The sequence below is a fragment of the Balaenoptera ricei genome, chromosome 10 (assembly GCF_028023285.1).
Source record: "Balaenoptera ricei isolate mBalRic1 chromosome 10, mBalRic1.hap2, whole genome shotgun sequence".
Classification (NCBI taxonomy): Eukaryota; Metazoa; Chordata; class Mammalia; order Artiodactyla; family Balaenopteridae; genus Balaenoptera; species Balaenoptera ricei.
Window position 1 is genome coordinate 36,346,128 of NC_082648.1, and position 15,592 is coordinate 36,361,719.

The following is a 15,592-nucleotide window of genomic DNA, read 5'->3' on the forward strand; positions in this document are numbered from 1 at the left end:
TGGTTGAGAATCCGCCTGCCAATGCAGGGGACACGGGTTCAATCCCTGGTCCGGGAAGATCCCACATGCCACGGAGCAACTAAGCCCGTGTGCCACAACTACTGAGCCCGCACGCCTAGAGCCCGTGCACTGCAGCAAGAGAAGCCACTACAATAAGAAGCCCGTATGCAGCAACGAAGACCCAACACAGCCAAAAATAAATAAATTAAGTAAATAAATTTATTTAAAAAAAAATAAACTTTAAATATCTGTTAATTAAGAAAGTGCCTGACTAAAATTGGTAAAATTTGTGGCACATGTATATGATCTTGCAGTACAGAATTATACACTGAAAAGCTGAAGTACTTAATGAAAGCTAATTAAACCTACTGCCAATATTTAATATACATACAGATTTAGAGTGATATTAGGACAATCTTATATCACATCACAATATCCTATGGCCTAAGACTCAGGAATCTTGAGCAAGACTGTGATAAAACATTAAAGATTATGTTATGTCAATGAAAATATTATCTTGTCATGAAAGCAAAGGCTAAATAGATTTCGAATATATTTATAATATGAATTATTACAACTGCTAAAAAATTATGTATCAGTTTAGTTTATTAAGTTAGATTTCTTAGCAATCTTATATACTTCTTATTTAAAATCAAAATAGAGATTCAAATACATTTATAATACAATGATAATATATGGAGAATTTTCCCCAAAACAGAAATAATTTGTTTTAGATAAATTTCAAAGAAAATTAATTGCTATAGACATCATTTGGTTATGAAATTTAGAATATGACCTGTATGTTTGCTTCATTGTTGTATTCCTAGAGTCCAAAAGAAGGCCTAGGCACTCAGTAAATGTTTTTAAATGGGTGAATTAAGTGCAACATTATAAATATTAAATTTTAACATTGTAAAAGTTAATACACAAATACAGCTAAACCCTTCATGCTCGTGATAATGAATGACACTAATGCTAGACACATCAGAATTTTTTTTTTTTTTAAAGCTTGATGGTATTCACATTGCTTAATTTGTGTCATGCTTTATTTATTTATTTTTTTTATTTATTTATGACTGTGTTGGGTCTTCGTTTCTGTGCGAGGGCTTTCTCTAGTTGTGGCAAGCGGGGGCCACTCTTCATCGCGGCGCCCGGGCCTCTCACTATCTTGGCCTCTCTTGTTGTGGAGCACAGGCACCAGATGCGCAGGCTCAGTAATTGTGGCTCACGGGCCCAGCTGCTCCGCGGCATGTGGGATCCTCCCAGACCAGGGCTCGAACCCGTGTCCCCCGCATTGGCAGGCAGATTCTCAACCATTGCGCCACCAGGGAAGCCCAGAATTTTATATTAGTAAATATTTGAATGAGAAGGAGTAATTCTAAGGATATATTCTACTGGTTAATACTTAGTCATCTGATACAGGTTTTGCGCTGAATACCTTCATCCCACATTAACTCATAAATAGGCTTCTCACCAAATAAAAGAAATGGAACTATATTCTGTGGTGTAGGTTTCCTGTGACTAGCCACTTATTGAGTGCCCCAGTTGGGGGAATGCAATGTTTTCACAAGCTAATAGTCTACACTTCCATTTATTCTTTACCTCCCTGCTCAAGGTTGCTTGCAAGCATTCAGCTGGAAAGGAAAGACAAAAATCCAACTGACTACAGTACTGAGAGACTTAGGTGGTCATTAACAATGAGTTGGGTCTAGAAATATCTGCTGCTTCATTTCTCCAGACTAATTTTCATGAGCTTTGCTTACATCTTTAGTCCTTGTTCAAAAGCTACATAATACAATCTCAAAGAAATGGCAAAACAATTCAACTGAGATCTGGGATGATATTGACAGAGGTAAAAATACACTTCACTCATTTGTTCGAAATTAACTGAGTGGCAGACTTGGTATGAAGCACTACTGCAATACAGAGAGAGGTCTTGCTCCAGGTTTGAGAAGTGAAGCACAGATTGGTGGTTGCCAGAGGTAGGAGTTGGAGGGGGAGATGGGTGAGGGTGTTACAAGATAAATAAATCTGGGGATTAATGTGCAGTATGGTAACTATAGTTAAGTATACTGTATTGTATATTTGAAAGTTGCTAAGAGAGTAGATCTTAAAAGTTCTCATCACAAGAAAGAAAAAATTGTAACTATGTGAGGTGATGGATGTTAACTAAAACCATTGTGGTGATAACTTTTCAATATATACATAGTCAAATAATTATGTTGTACACCTTTAATACAATGTTTAATGACAATTCTATTTTAATAAAATGGAGGAAACTAAATCTGATATACACATAAATAAATGTGATGCAATGTAGAGAATTATAGGTGCCATAAGAAAGGTACTGGTACATTCCCATGGAACTTTAGAAGTAATAAATGACTGAATAATTGTATTAATTACTTATTTCAAATCCATTACTTTATTTAAGATTAAAATTTAAACCTCTTTAAACCTAATGTTTAACTTGAAAAATTAGTTCAACATAGTAGAAACTAAAAAATATGGTTTTTTGAAGTAGTATGAAGTGTATCTCCTCTTGTACTCTCGACATTTTTTTAGAAGAGGCCATCATAAGAAGTAAAATTCTAACAGCCAAATCACAAGTGGAAGGTAAAGTGATTCAGAAGACCTAAGAATTCAACAAATTCGAATGTTTGCCCTTGAGTAATTAGCTTCATCAAAGGAAAAAGTAGTTATGGATACAAGACAGAGGGAAAGCACAGAAATAGATGCAAGTTTTAATGTTCCACTTCTTTGATTGACTGGTTGGTTCATATGTGCCCATTATATCATTAGGTTTTACAATTTTAAAATTTGTTCCACATATTTTATTATGAATGGGATCTATAGATATAATGCAATTCCAATAAGAGAACTGATTCTAAAATTTATATCAAAAGACAAAGAAATTAAAATAATTAAAACAAGTTTGAAAAAAAATAAATTTGAAGGACCCACACTACTTAGCACTTATTATAATAAAGCTATCATAACCAAGACAGTGCTGTGTTGGTGAAGAGAGAGACATGTAGATCAACAGAACAGAAGACAGAGTCAGAAATAGACCCACATAAATATGTGCTATATATATATATATTTTTTTTTGGCCTCACCACGCGGCATATGGGATCTTAGTTCCCCGACCAGGAATTGAAACCATGCCCCTGCATTGGAAGTGTAGATTCTTAACCACTGGACCACCAGAAAAGTCCCCTCCAATTGATTTTTGACAAAGGCGGAAAGGCAATTTACTGGAGAAATCACTGTCGTTTCAACAAATGGTGTTAGGACAACTGGATGTCTATAGGCAAAACCCTTCCGACTTCATAAAAAATTAGTTCAAAATCAGTCATAGGTCTAGATGTAAAGCGTAGAACTATAAAAAAAAATTTAAGAACACATAGAAGAAAATCTTTGTAACCTGGAGTAAGTCAAAGGTTCTTAAATATGACACTAAATGTACAACCCACAAAGGAAAAAAAATGATAAATTTGACTTCATTAAAATTTAAAACTTCCACTCTGTGTAAGACAATTAAGAGAAAGAAAAGATAAGGTCCAGACCAGGAGAAAAAGACTTGGAAATGTTATATACAGCAAAAGACTTGTATCCAGACTATATAAAGAACTCTCAAAACTAAACAGTAAGGAACAATAAGGAAACAAACAACTTAATTTTAAAAATGAGCAAAAGACTTGGGCATACACTTCACCAAACAGTATATACAGATGGCAAATAAGCACATGAAAGATGCTTAACATTATTATCCATTAGTGAAATGTAAATTAAAACTACATTGAGCTACCACAGAAGATGGGAAAACAAACAAAAAACTTGACAATGCTAAGTGCTGACAAGGAAGCTAATCAACTAGAAATTTAATCTTTGCTGGTGGGAATAAAAAACGGTACAGCCACTGTATCAAACAGTTTAGCAGTTTCCTATAAAGTTAAACATACACATATCATGTGACCCTACAATCTCACTCATAGGCATTTATCCCAGAGAAATGAAAATGTACGTTCACACAAAAACCTGTACGCAAATGTGCATCTCAGCTCATTCATAATCTCCAAAAACTATAAACAACTCATTTTCTTCCAACAAATGAACAAACTGTAGGACAACTGTATGACATCCATTTGATGGAATAATGCTCAGCAATAAGGAAGAACAAATTATTGACACATGCGAAAACACAGATGGACCTCAAAGGCATTATGTTGAGTGAAGGAAGTCAATCTCAAAAGGTTACATATTGTGTGATTCCACTTATACCACATTTCTATGTCATCCCAGAAAATGCAAAACTAAAGCAACAGAAAAAAGATCAGTGTGTCCCAGGAGTTAGGTGGGAGGGAGGAATTGACTCCATGGAGGAAGTGTGAGGGAGCTGTTCTATATTCAGATCATGGTAATAGTAACATGAATCTGTATGTATGTTAAAACTGTATACTAATAAAGGCAATTTTATTGTTTTTTTTAACTTAAGATGTGAATGAATATAACACCTAGTTAAAGAAAAAAATTTCCAATTGACTTGCAAACAAAACCCAAGTACATGCTATATGTAAGAGACACACTTAAAGTGACTCATAAAGGCCAAAATTAAAAGCATGTGCAAGAGTATACCAGGAAAATGGACATAAAAAGAGAAAAGGGGTAGCAAATCCTGATAAGGTAGAGTAGAATTCAAGTACGAAATCAGGAAAACATGACAAAGAAGTGCTAAAAACCATAATCCACAATGAAGACATAACATGTGAGTATTATGCATCAAATAACACAGCAACTTTTATGAAACAAAACTACAGGAGATGAAAGGGGACATAGGTAGAAACACCCTAATAATAGGAAATTTTAATATACCACTTTTAATAACAAAATAGATCAAGCAGGCAAAAATAAGGAGAGAGATGATCTAAACAATATAAATAAAAGGGTAGATCTTATGCATATATATCAAACTCTACACTCTGATAATAAAGAATACACTTTCAAAATATTTTAAAACTGGCTCTGAATACTCAAAATGGATGCTGGCCATGATCCTCTGGCATTGGTTATTTCTCTTGCTCTCATGTAATCAATATTAATTACGAAACAGCTAAAGAGATACACATTGTGATTTTTTTTTTATGGCTCTGTGAAAAGTACCAAAAATTTTACTTCACTTTTGATATATATATATATATACATATATATACATATATATATACATATATATATACATATGTGTATATATATATTCTAAAGTCACATCACACTCCTTAACTTCATCTTATATTACAATGTGGCAAAGTTTATTTTCCCTAGAGAGTGCCATATGTGTCCATTCTCTTTTTAGCATTCATGTCCCGGGATGTCCTGTCATATGCAAACACAGAGGATATGGTTTTGAGGAATCCCAAACAACAGAATAAGTTCTTTCTGTGACATTAAACATCTGGAGAGTATTCATACAGACTGAAAAAAATGGGCATACCTTTTTTTGACAGCACATACCTATGCCCAATAACATCTAATTTTGGAAATAGAGCTTTGCATTCCAGAAATGCCACCTAAGTGGGGGAGCCATTTCACCTTGACTAGCAGAGAGGAGCATTTTATTACTACACTGGGGCTACCTCTGACTTCCTCAAGGATCTTGTACAGGTTGTTGACACAGAGTGTCTGTTTCTCCAACTGTAAACTGGGGTTACCCAGTTTATAACTATGTAACTTTCTCAAGATATTGTAGGGAAAAATGGCGTTACATAAAAATTGGAGTAATGGAGTTAGAAATTAATGAAAATATTTGTTTTATCATTTAAAAACTTGATTGTTCTAAGATCTCTTATTCTGATTTCATGCTCATTGAGAAATATACTGTTTATAATAATTTGCTGTTAAGGTATTTTCTACAAGGAAAGTTTACTAATGAGATAAAAGGAGTTTTGATTCCACTTGACATATTACTTATTTGTATATCAGTCTCCTGTGAACTTTGTTGATGTCTCATTGACCAGATTTATTCAATTCAACATGTAATGAAAAGGACCAGATTCCCAGCATTTCATGACCTTTCCGAGGTAATGGTACCTTGTAGCACACTCTTCACATCTCTAGGTGGCATCCTCAATTTACTTCTTTCTAATCATATCAAGTATATGACCAGAAGGCATTTATTAGAAGGAATATGGATTGTTGGACAAAGTTGACCAGTCTTGACGTGGGTTGGTCATTGGAGACTGAATAGTCTCCATTTAAAAGGGTCAAAATGGAAAAGTTATTTTAAATATCCATATGTGAAAGAAAAGATTGTTTAAAGTGCTAAAAGTTTTAGATTACATATCCTTGACCTTAGAACAAGTGTTCAAAGAGACACAGTGTAAGACTTCAGAAGGGGGAGTTCATCAGGAAAAGCACAGTCCTGGGAAGAGAACTAAATAAAAGATGTAGGTCAGAGAGTCACCATTTTGGAGGGAAACCAATCATCTGGTAGGCCAACATGAGTGAAGCAGGGAAGGAGAAGAATGGACATGAATAGAGCTAACCAGGCTCAAAGATTGAATGAGAACCTGAGATTCCTCTGCAAAGCTATGTACCTTAAAAAATATAGCCAATAGAGGGAGCACATTTGGAATGGCTTTTGAGGAGACCTGTGGACTCTTTCTTCAGTGAAACAATAGAGAAAAATAGGAATAGAGAGGAACTTCCTCAACTTGATAAAGAACACTTACCAAAAATCTATAGCTAACATTAGAGTTAATGGTGAAAGACTGAATGCTTTCCCCCTAAGATCAGAAGCAATTAAAGCATGTCCACTATCACCACTCTTCAAAATAATGCTAGAAGTTCTAGACATACGTACTAGTATGATTCCACCTATATAACATCTTTAAAAAGACAAAAATTATGGAAATGAAGCCTAGATTAGTGGTTGCTAGGGGATAAGGTGAGGCTGGTGGTAGGAGGGAAGTAGTTGTCATTATAAAAGTTCTTGTGGGGCTTCCCTGATGGCACAGTGGTTAAGAATCCACCTGCCAGTGCAGGGGACACGGGTTCGATCCCTGGTCCGGGAAGATCGCACATGCCGTGGAGCAACTAAGCCCATGCGCCACAACTACTGAGCCTGTGCTCTAGAGCCTGCGAGCCACAACTACGGAGCTGCATGCCACAATTACTGAAGCCTGTGTGCCTAGAGCCTGTGCTCCGCAACAAGAGAAGCCACCACAATGAGAAGCCTGTGCAACGCAATGAAGAATAGCCCCCACTTGCCGCAACTAGAGAAAGCCTGCACACAGCAACGAAGACCCAACACAGCCAAAAATTAAATTAAATTAAATTTTAAAAAATAAAGTTCTTGTGGTGATAAAAATGTTCTGTATATTGATGTAGAGATGTCAATATCCTAGTTGCGATATTATACTATAATCATGCAAGATGTTACCATTTGGGGAAACTGGGTACATGGGATCTCTGTATTATTTCTTAGAACTACATGTCAGTCAACAGTTACCTCAAAATAAAATGTTTAATTTCAAATATAAAAAAATATAAAATACAAAACCATTTCAAGTCTCTTGAAATTGTCCTAAGGCTATACAAAAAAATGGAGAAACATTTATTCAGGAAAATCTATGAAATCTAGGTAAGAACAGTAAGCATCTGTGACATCTGAACCATGACCTGTCCTCTCTTCCCCCACCTCAGCAAGATGATAGTTCTACTCTTCGTGGGTGCAGCTACGAACACAGGACTATATTTCCCCCAGCTCTCTGCTAGGGCTAAGCTTCCTCCTAGGGTGTGTGGGGGGCAGCGGGGGGCAGGGGACACCAGCACTCCTCATCTCACCCAGCTCTGTGTTGCTGAAGCTGTCTTAGAGGCAAGAATGGCAGAGAGTCTGAAGCTCCCTTCCACCACTCAGTCCCTACTCATAGATCAGAAGATCTGCCCCAGGCATGGCAGGCCAAGAACACAAGGCCTAAATCAGTCTCACTCAAAATCACTGGTAGGACAGAAGTTCCATGCTGAGCAAGGCAAGACAAGAAGACCAGGGGATGTTGCCATTACCCAGCATTCTGCTTATAGACTGGGGATGTTACTCTGCAAAGTGGGTTCTACCCACTCAATCCACAGAATTGGTGCAAAGATTCTTCCTTGGGGGAAAATCAAGCTATAAGAACAGAAAGTTCCATAGCCTTTCCTAAGGAGACTGAGCTTATTTGGGACCAAACATGGGGAAATTTAAGCCTAAAGGGTGCATTGAAAATAAGATTTTAGTGGTGTGCAGTTAAGAGGAGGATGGGGGGTAACTGGATGAGAGCAACAAGCCAAATCGTAGGTCAAAGCTCAGTTTAACAGAGAAAAGCAGGGAAAGAGACAGCCAAGAAGGGCTCCTCTTGAAGTCTGACCTGACCTCAAAGACTGACCTATAAGACTACCCTGGCCAAGGGGCCTGAGTTTAATTGGATCAGACCATGTAGTAATTTATGCCTCCAGGATGTTATTGAAAGAAAAGAGTGATCATATATTAATTAGTGGAGGCTAAGAGCTGAGTGTGATATCAGTAGAGGCAGACCATCTAGACACTTCATCAAAGACAGGCCAACTAAAAACACAGTCATTCCGGGAAGATTGGGGTGACAGTGTACATGTCCAAGGCTGAGCTCTCTGAGGAGTGACATTAAAGGCTGCACACCACAGGGGAAATAGATGTCCCTGAAATAGCCCAGCCAAAGAGCTAAACAAATAAATAAGCAAGCAAACAACAAGTCCTAGAGGGAAGGGGAAACTTAGTATCCACAGTTGCTAAAATATCTTATCTAAAATGCCCGGTTTTCAACAAAAAATTGTGAAACATGCAAAGAAACTGGAAAGGATGACTCATATACAGGGGAAAAGGCAACAGAAACTGCCTTTGAGAGGTTTCAGATGTCAGGCTAAGCAGATAAAGACTTCAAAGTACCTATTATAAATATGCCCAAAGAACTACAGAAAACTGTGTTTAAAAAATAAAGGAAGGTATGATAATAATGTCTCATCAAATAGAGACTGTCAATAAAGAAATAAAAATTATATTCATAAAAAGAGCCAAAGGACAATTTCAGGAGTTGAAAAGTACAATAACCAAAATAATAAATTCACTAGAGCAGATCAACCAGTAGATTTGACCTGGCAGAAGAATCAGCAAACTTGAAAAGATATCAATAGTGATGAAACAATCTGAAAGATAGAAAAAAGAATGAAGAACAAATGAATAAAGCCTAAGAGAAATAAAGGGACGCCATTAAGTGCACCAACATATGCATGATGGAAGTACCAAATAGAGCAGAGAATATATTTGAAGAAATAATGGCTGAAAACTGTCTAAATTTCATGAAATGCATTAATCTACACAATTAAGAAGCTCAATAGACTCCAAGTTGAGTAGACACAAAGAGATCTACATCCAGATATGTCACAGTAAAGACGTTGAAAGTCAAAAAAAAACCAAATCTGAAAGCATCAAGAGAAAAATGACCACATACGTGGGAATCCCAGTAAGATAAATAGCTGAGTTCTAGAAGCCAGAGGACAGTGGGATGGCATGTTTAAAGTGCTGAAAAATAAAAACTGTAAAACAATAATTTCCTAGGAAATCAATCTTTCAAGAATGAATGCAAAATAAAGACATTCCCAGATAAACAAAACTGAGAGGATTTGTTATTAGCAGACATGCTAGTTATTATTAGACATACTAAAGGAAGTTTTTCAGGCTGAAGTCAAGTGACATCAGACAATACAAAACAACCAAAGTGTACTAGTAGAGTTGATTGTAGTAATTATAAAAGACACTATAATTGCATATTTCTTTTTCTTTATTCTCTTGTTTAAAAAGCAATTGTATAAACCAATATGTATGTAATTATACTACTGACCAGTATAATATAGAAATGTAGTATATTTGATAAAAATGCCACAAATAAAGCAGATGGAAGCAAAGCTGTTTTGCAGTAATTAAATAACAGCAGCTAATAACTCAGAACCACAGGAAGAAATGAAGAGAACCAGAAATGCTAAATAAAAAGGCTCATGTAAAAAACTCAATGAAATATAAGTTCTCTTATTTCTTATCTGTAAAAGATATAAAATTCTATAAAGTAACACTATAAAAATGTATTGTGGTTTGTTACACAGGTAGGTATATGGATAACAAATATAACAACAAAAAAAGGGAAGAGGAAAAAGAGTATATATAGGAGTAATGTTTCTATATGTCACTTCAATTAGGTAGTATAATTCTGGAGAAGATTCTGGAGTAGAGTTAATATGTACATTGTAAGCCCTAGAGCGACCATTAAGAAAGCAATTAAAAATATAGTGAGAAAATTATTAAGGAAATTAAAATGTTACACTAGAAAACGTTCACTGAATAAAAAAACCAGTAAAGAAGAGACAAAAACAATATAAGACATATAAAAACAAAAAGTAAAATGGAAAAGATAAATCCAGACATGTCAATTATAACATTAAGCAATCCACTCAAAAGGCAGAGATTCAACAAAGTGCTCCCTGTAGGAGACACTTTTAAGATCCAAAAATACATATCGGTTAAAAGCAAATGGGATGAAAACATATATACCATGTACTATAAGCAGCCTGAGTAGCCATTCTAATATCAGATAAATTAGACCTTAAAACAAAACAAAAAAAAAATGGTACTACAGATAAAGAAGAACATTTTATAATGATATAAGGGTCACTATATCAGGATATTATGACAATTACAAGCATATAGTCATGTACAACAAAATCACAAGGTAAATAAATCTAATACAAAGTAAATGAAACAAAAGGATTGAAGTGAGAAGAAGACAATTCAACAATAATAGCTGCAAAGTTTCAGTAGATAGAATAACTAGGCAGAAGATCAACAAGGAAATGGAAGAGTTGAACAATACTTTCAATCAACAAGGCCACAGACATCTACAGAACACTTCACCCAACAACAACAGAACACACATTCTTTCCAAGCACATATTGAACATTTTCCAGGATAGCCATATGCTATGTATAAAACAAGCCTCAATAAATTTTAAAAGATTGAATAATACAAAGTGTGTTTTCCAACCACAATGGAATGAAAGTAGAAATCAATAACAGAAGGAAATGTGGGAAATTCACAAATACATGGGACTTAAACACCACACTCCTAAATAACCAGTGAGTCAAATGAGACACCACAAGTGATAATAGAAAATACTTTAAGATGAATGAAAATGAATGCACAACATACCAAAACTTCAGGGATGCTGCAAAAGAAGTGCTTAAAGGAAAATTTACAGCTGCAAATGCCTATATTAAAAGAGATAAAAGATCTCATACCAATGACCTAACTTTCCACCTTAAGCACTGAAAAAAAGGAGAGCAAATTAAATCTAAAGCAAGCAGAAGGAAAGAAATGATAATGAATAGAGTGGAAATTGATGAAACAAAGAAGAGAAAAGTAACAGAAAATCAACAAAATCAAAAGTTGGATTTTTGAAAAGAACAAAATTGACAAACCAAGAAAAGAGAGAGGAGACTCAAAGCTCTGAAATCAGGAATGAAAGAGGGGACATGATTGTGAATCTCACAGGAATATAAAGGATTATATGGAATATTACAAACAATTACATGCCAACCAATTAGATAACTTTGGTGAAATGGACAAATTCCTAAAAGCAAAAACAAAAAACATAAGCTTACCAAAACAGACTCAAGAAGAACTAGAAAATCTGAAAAGATCTACAGTAAGTAAAGAGATTGAATTAGTAAATAAAACAACTTTCACAAAGAAAAGCCTGAGTTCAGATGGCTTTGCTGATGAATCCTACCAAATATTAATTTTTCACAAACTCTTCCAAAAAAGGAGAAGAGGAGGGAACACTTCCCAATTTATTCTATGGAGCCAGTACTTCCTTGATACCAAAACCAGACAAGGACATCACAAAAAAAGAAAATAATAGGCCAATATCTCTTCTGAATACAGATGAAAATCTAGCAACATATAAAAAGGATTAGACCTCATGACCAAGTGCGATTTCCCCAGGAATGCAAGATTGTTTCAACATACAAAAATCAATGAGTGTGATATACCATATCACTGTGGTAATGGACAAGAACCACAGGATCATCTCAACAGATGTAGAAGGAGCATTTGACAAAATCCAACAGTCATGATAAAACCACTTCAATTAGGAATAGAAGGGCACTTCCTCAATCTGATCAAAGGCATCTACAAAACTCATAGCTAACACATTCAGTGATGAAGGACTGAATGCTTTCCCTCTGAAATCAAGAATAGGACAAGGATGTCCACTCTTGTCACTTCTACTCAACACTATCCTGGAAGTTTTAGCTAGTGTAATGAGGTAAGGTAAAGAAATAAAGGGCATCCAGAATGCAAAGGAAGAAGTAAAATTATTTGTGTGTGACATTATTATGTATATAGAATATCCCGGGGAATCCATTAAAAAACTATTACAACTAATAAATTAATTCAGCAAGGTTGCAGAATACAAGATCAATTTACAAAAATATTGGCAAAAATTAGTGATTTATTGAGGCTTTGGATTTTTTTTGGGGGGGTGGTCTCTTTATTGGGCAACTCTCCTTGTCAAAAGTCTTCTTTATCTTGAGCTGGAATCTTCTGCCCCATTAATGTCTCCTTGAGTAACACATACTGATGTCACTCCTCTTTCATGGAGCTCCTTACATATTTAATAGTAGTTATCATAACCTCCCACTATTTTCCTGGCTACCTTCTTCATTTTCCTAACATAACGAAATTTAAACCTTCCTTTTTTTCCTGATTGTCACCTTCTACTCCTAGATAGATTAAAAATTTATCATTCCCAGACAGAAATTTTTAAATAAGTATAATATTCCAGTGTCAAGTACAAATAAAACTTTTGGTCTCGATATTGTGTTTTGGTACCTTATGATTATACTGGGCCATTTAGAAATTACTACTTGGGGATTTGGGAACCAAGATGGTGGAGTAGAAGGATGTGCTCTCACTCCCTCTTGCGAGAGCACCAGGATCACAAATAGCTGCTGGACAATCATCGACAGGAAGACACTGGAACTCACCAAAAAAGATACCCCACATCCAAGGACAAAGGAGAAGCCACAGTGAGATGGTAGGAGGGGTGCAATCACAGTAAAATCAAGTCCCATAACTGTTGGATGGGTGACTCACAGACTGGAGAACACTTATACCACAGAAGTTCGCCCACTGGAGTGAAGGTTCTGAGACCCATGTCAGGCTTCCCAACCGGGGGATCCGGCAACGGGAGGAGGAATTCATAGAGAATCAGACTTTGAAGGCTACTGGGATTTGATTGCAGGACTCTGACAGGACTGGGGGAAACAGAGACTCCACTCGTGGAGGGCAGACACAAAGTGGTGTGTGCATCGGGACCCAGGGGAAAGAGCAGTGACCCCAGGGGAGACTGAACCAGACCTACCTGCTAGTGTTGGAGGGTCTCCTGCGGAGGTGAGGGGTGGCTGTGGCTCACTGTGGGGACAAGGACACCGGCAGTGGAAGTTCTGGGAAGTACTCCTTGGCATGAGCCCTCCCAGAGTCCGCCATTAGCCCCACCAAATAGCCCAGGTAGGCTCCATTGTTGGGTTGCCTCAGGCCAAACAAGCAACAGGGAGGGAACACAGCCTCACCCATCAGCAGTCAAGTGGATTAAAGTTTTACTGAGCTCCACCCACAGGGGAAGAGTCAGGTCTACCCACCAACAGTCCCTCCCATCAGGAAACTTGCAAAAGTCTCTTAGATAGACTCATCCACTAGAGGGCAAAGAACAGGAACAAGAAGAACTACAATCCTGCAGCCTGTGGAACAAAAACCACACTCACAGAAAGATAGACAAGATGAAAAGGCAGAGGGCTATGTACCAGATGAAGGAACAAGATAAAACCCCAGAAAAACAACTAAGTGAAAAAACGTAAAAAACACAAACACATGGAGGGCTAAACAATACATTACTAAATAACCAAGAGATCACTGAAGAAATCAAAGAGGAAATCAAAAAATACCTAGAGACAAATGACAATGAAAACACGACGATCCAAAATCTATGGGATGCAGCAAAAGCAGTTCTAAGAGGGAAGTTTATAGCTATACAAGCCTAACTCAAGAAACAAGAAAAATCTCAAATAAACAATCTAACCTTACACCTAAAGGAACTACAGAAAGAAGAACAAACAAAACCCAAAGTTAGTAGAAGCAAGGAAGTCATAAAGATCAGAGCAGAAATAAATGAAATAGAAACAAACTATAGCAAAGATCAATAAAACTAAAAGTTGATTCTTTGAGAAGATAAACAAAATTGATAAACCATTAGCCAGACTCATCAAGAAAAAGACGGAGAGGACTCAAATCAATAAAATTAGAAATGAAAAAGGAGAAGTTACAACAGACACTGCAGAAATACAAAGCATCCTAAGAGACTACTACAAGCAACTCTATGCCAATAAAATGGACAACCTGGAAGAAATGGACAAATTCTGAGAAAGGTATAACCTTCCAAGACTGAACCAGGAAAAAAAAGAAAATATGAACAGACCAATCACAAGCAATGAAACTGAAACTGTGATTTAAAATCTTCCAACAAACAAAAGTGCAGGACCAGATGGCTTCACAGGTGAATTCTATCAAACATTTAGAGAAGAGCTAACACCCATCCTTCTCAAACTCTTGAAAAAAATTGCAGAGGAAGGGACACTCCCAAACTCATTCTATGAGGCCACTGTCACCCTGATACCAAAACCAGACAAAGATACTACAAAAAAAGAAAATTACAGACCAATATCACTGATGAATATAGATGCAAAAATCCTCAACAAAATACTAGCCAACGGAATCCAACAACACATTAAAAGGATCATACACCATGATCAAGTGGGATTTATCCCAGGGATGAAAGGATTCTTCAATATAAGCAAACCAATCAATGTGATACACCATATTAACAAATTGAAGAAGAAAAACCATATGATCTCTCAATAGATGCAGAAAAAGCTTATGAAAAAATTCAACACCCATTTATGATAAAACTCTCCAGAAAGTGGGTATAGAGGGAACCTACCTCAACATAATAAAGGCCATATATGACAAACCCACAGCCAACATCATTCTCAATGGTGAAAAACTGAAAGCATTTCCTCTAAGATCAGGAACAAGGCAAGGATATCCACTCTCGCCACTATTATTCAACATAGTTTTGGAAGTCCTAGCCACAGCAATCAGAGAAGAAAAAGAAATAAAAGGAATACAAAGTAAAAAAGAAGAAGTAAAACAGTCACTGTTTGCAGATGACATGATACTATACATAGAGAATCCTAAAGATGCCACCAGAAAACTACTAAAGCTAACGAATGAATTTGGTAAAGTTGCAGGATACAAAATTAATGCACAGAAATCTCTTGCATTCCTATACACTAATGTTGAAAAATCTGAAAGAGAAATTAAGGAAACACTCTCATTTACCTCTGTGACAAAAAGAATAAAATACCTAGGAATAAACCTACCTAGGGAGACAAAAGACCTGTATGCAGAAAACAATAA

General features: G+C 36.2%; 1 protein-coding gene across 7 annotated transcripts in view; it reads right to left on the reverse strand.

Moving 5' to 3' along the window:
* ADAMTS20 (ADAM metallopeptidase with thrombospondin type 1 motif 20) overlaps positions 1 to 15,592 on the reverse strand; it is a 297,000-nt gene that overhangs the window by 3,859 nt on the left and 277,549 nt on the right. The gene's annotated exons all lie outside the window — the stretch shown is intronic.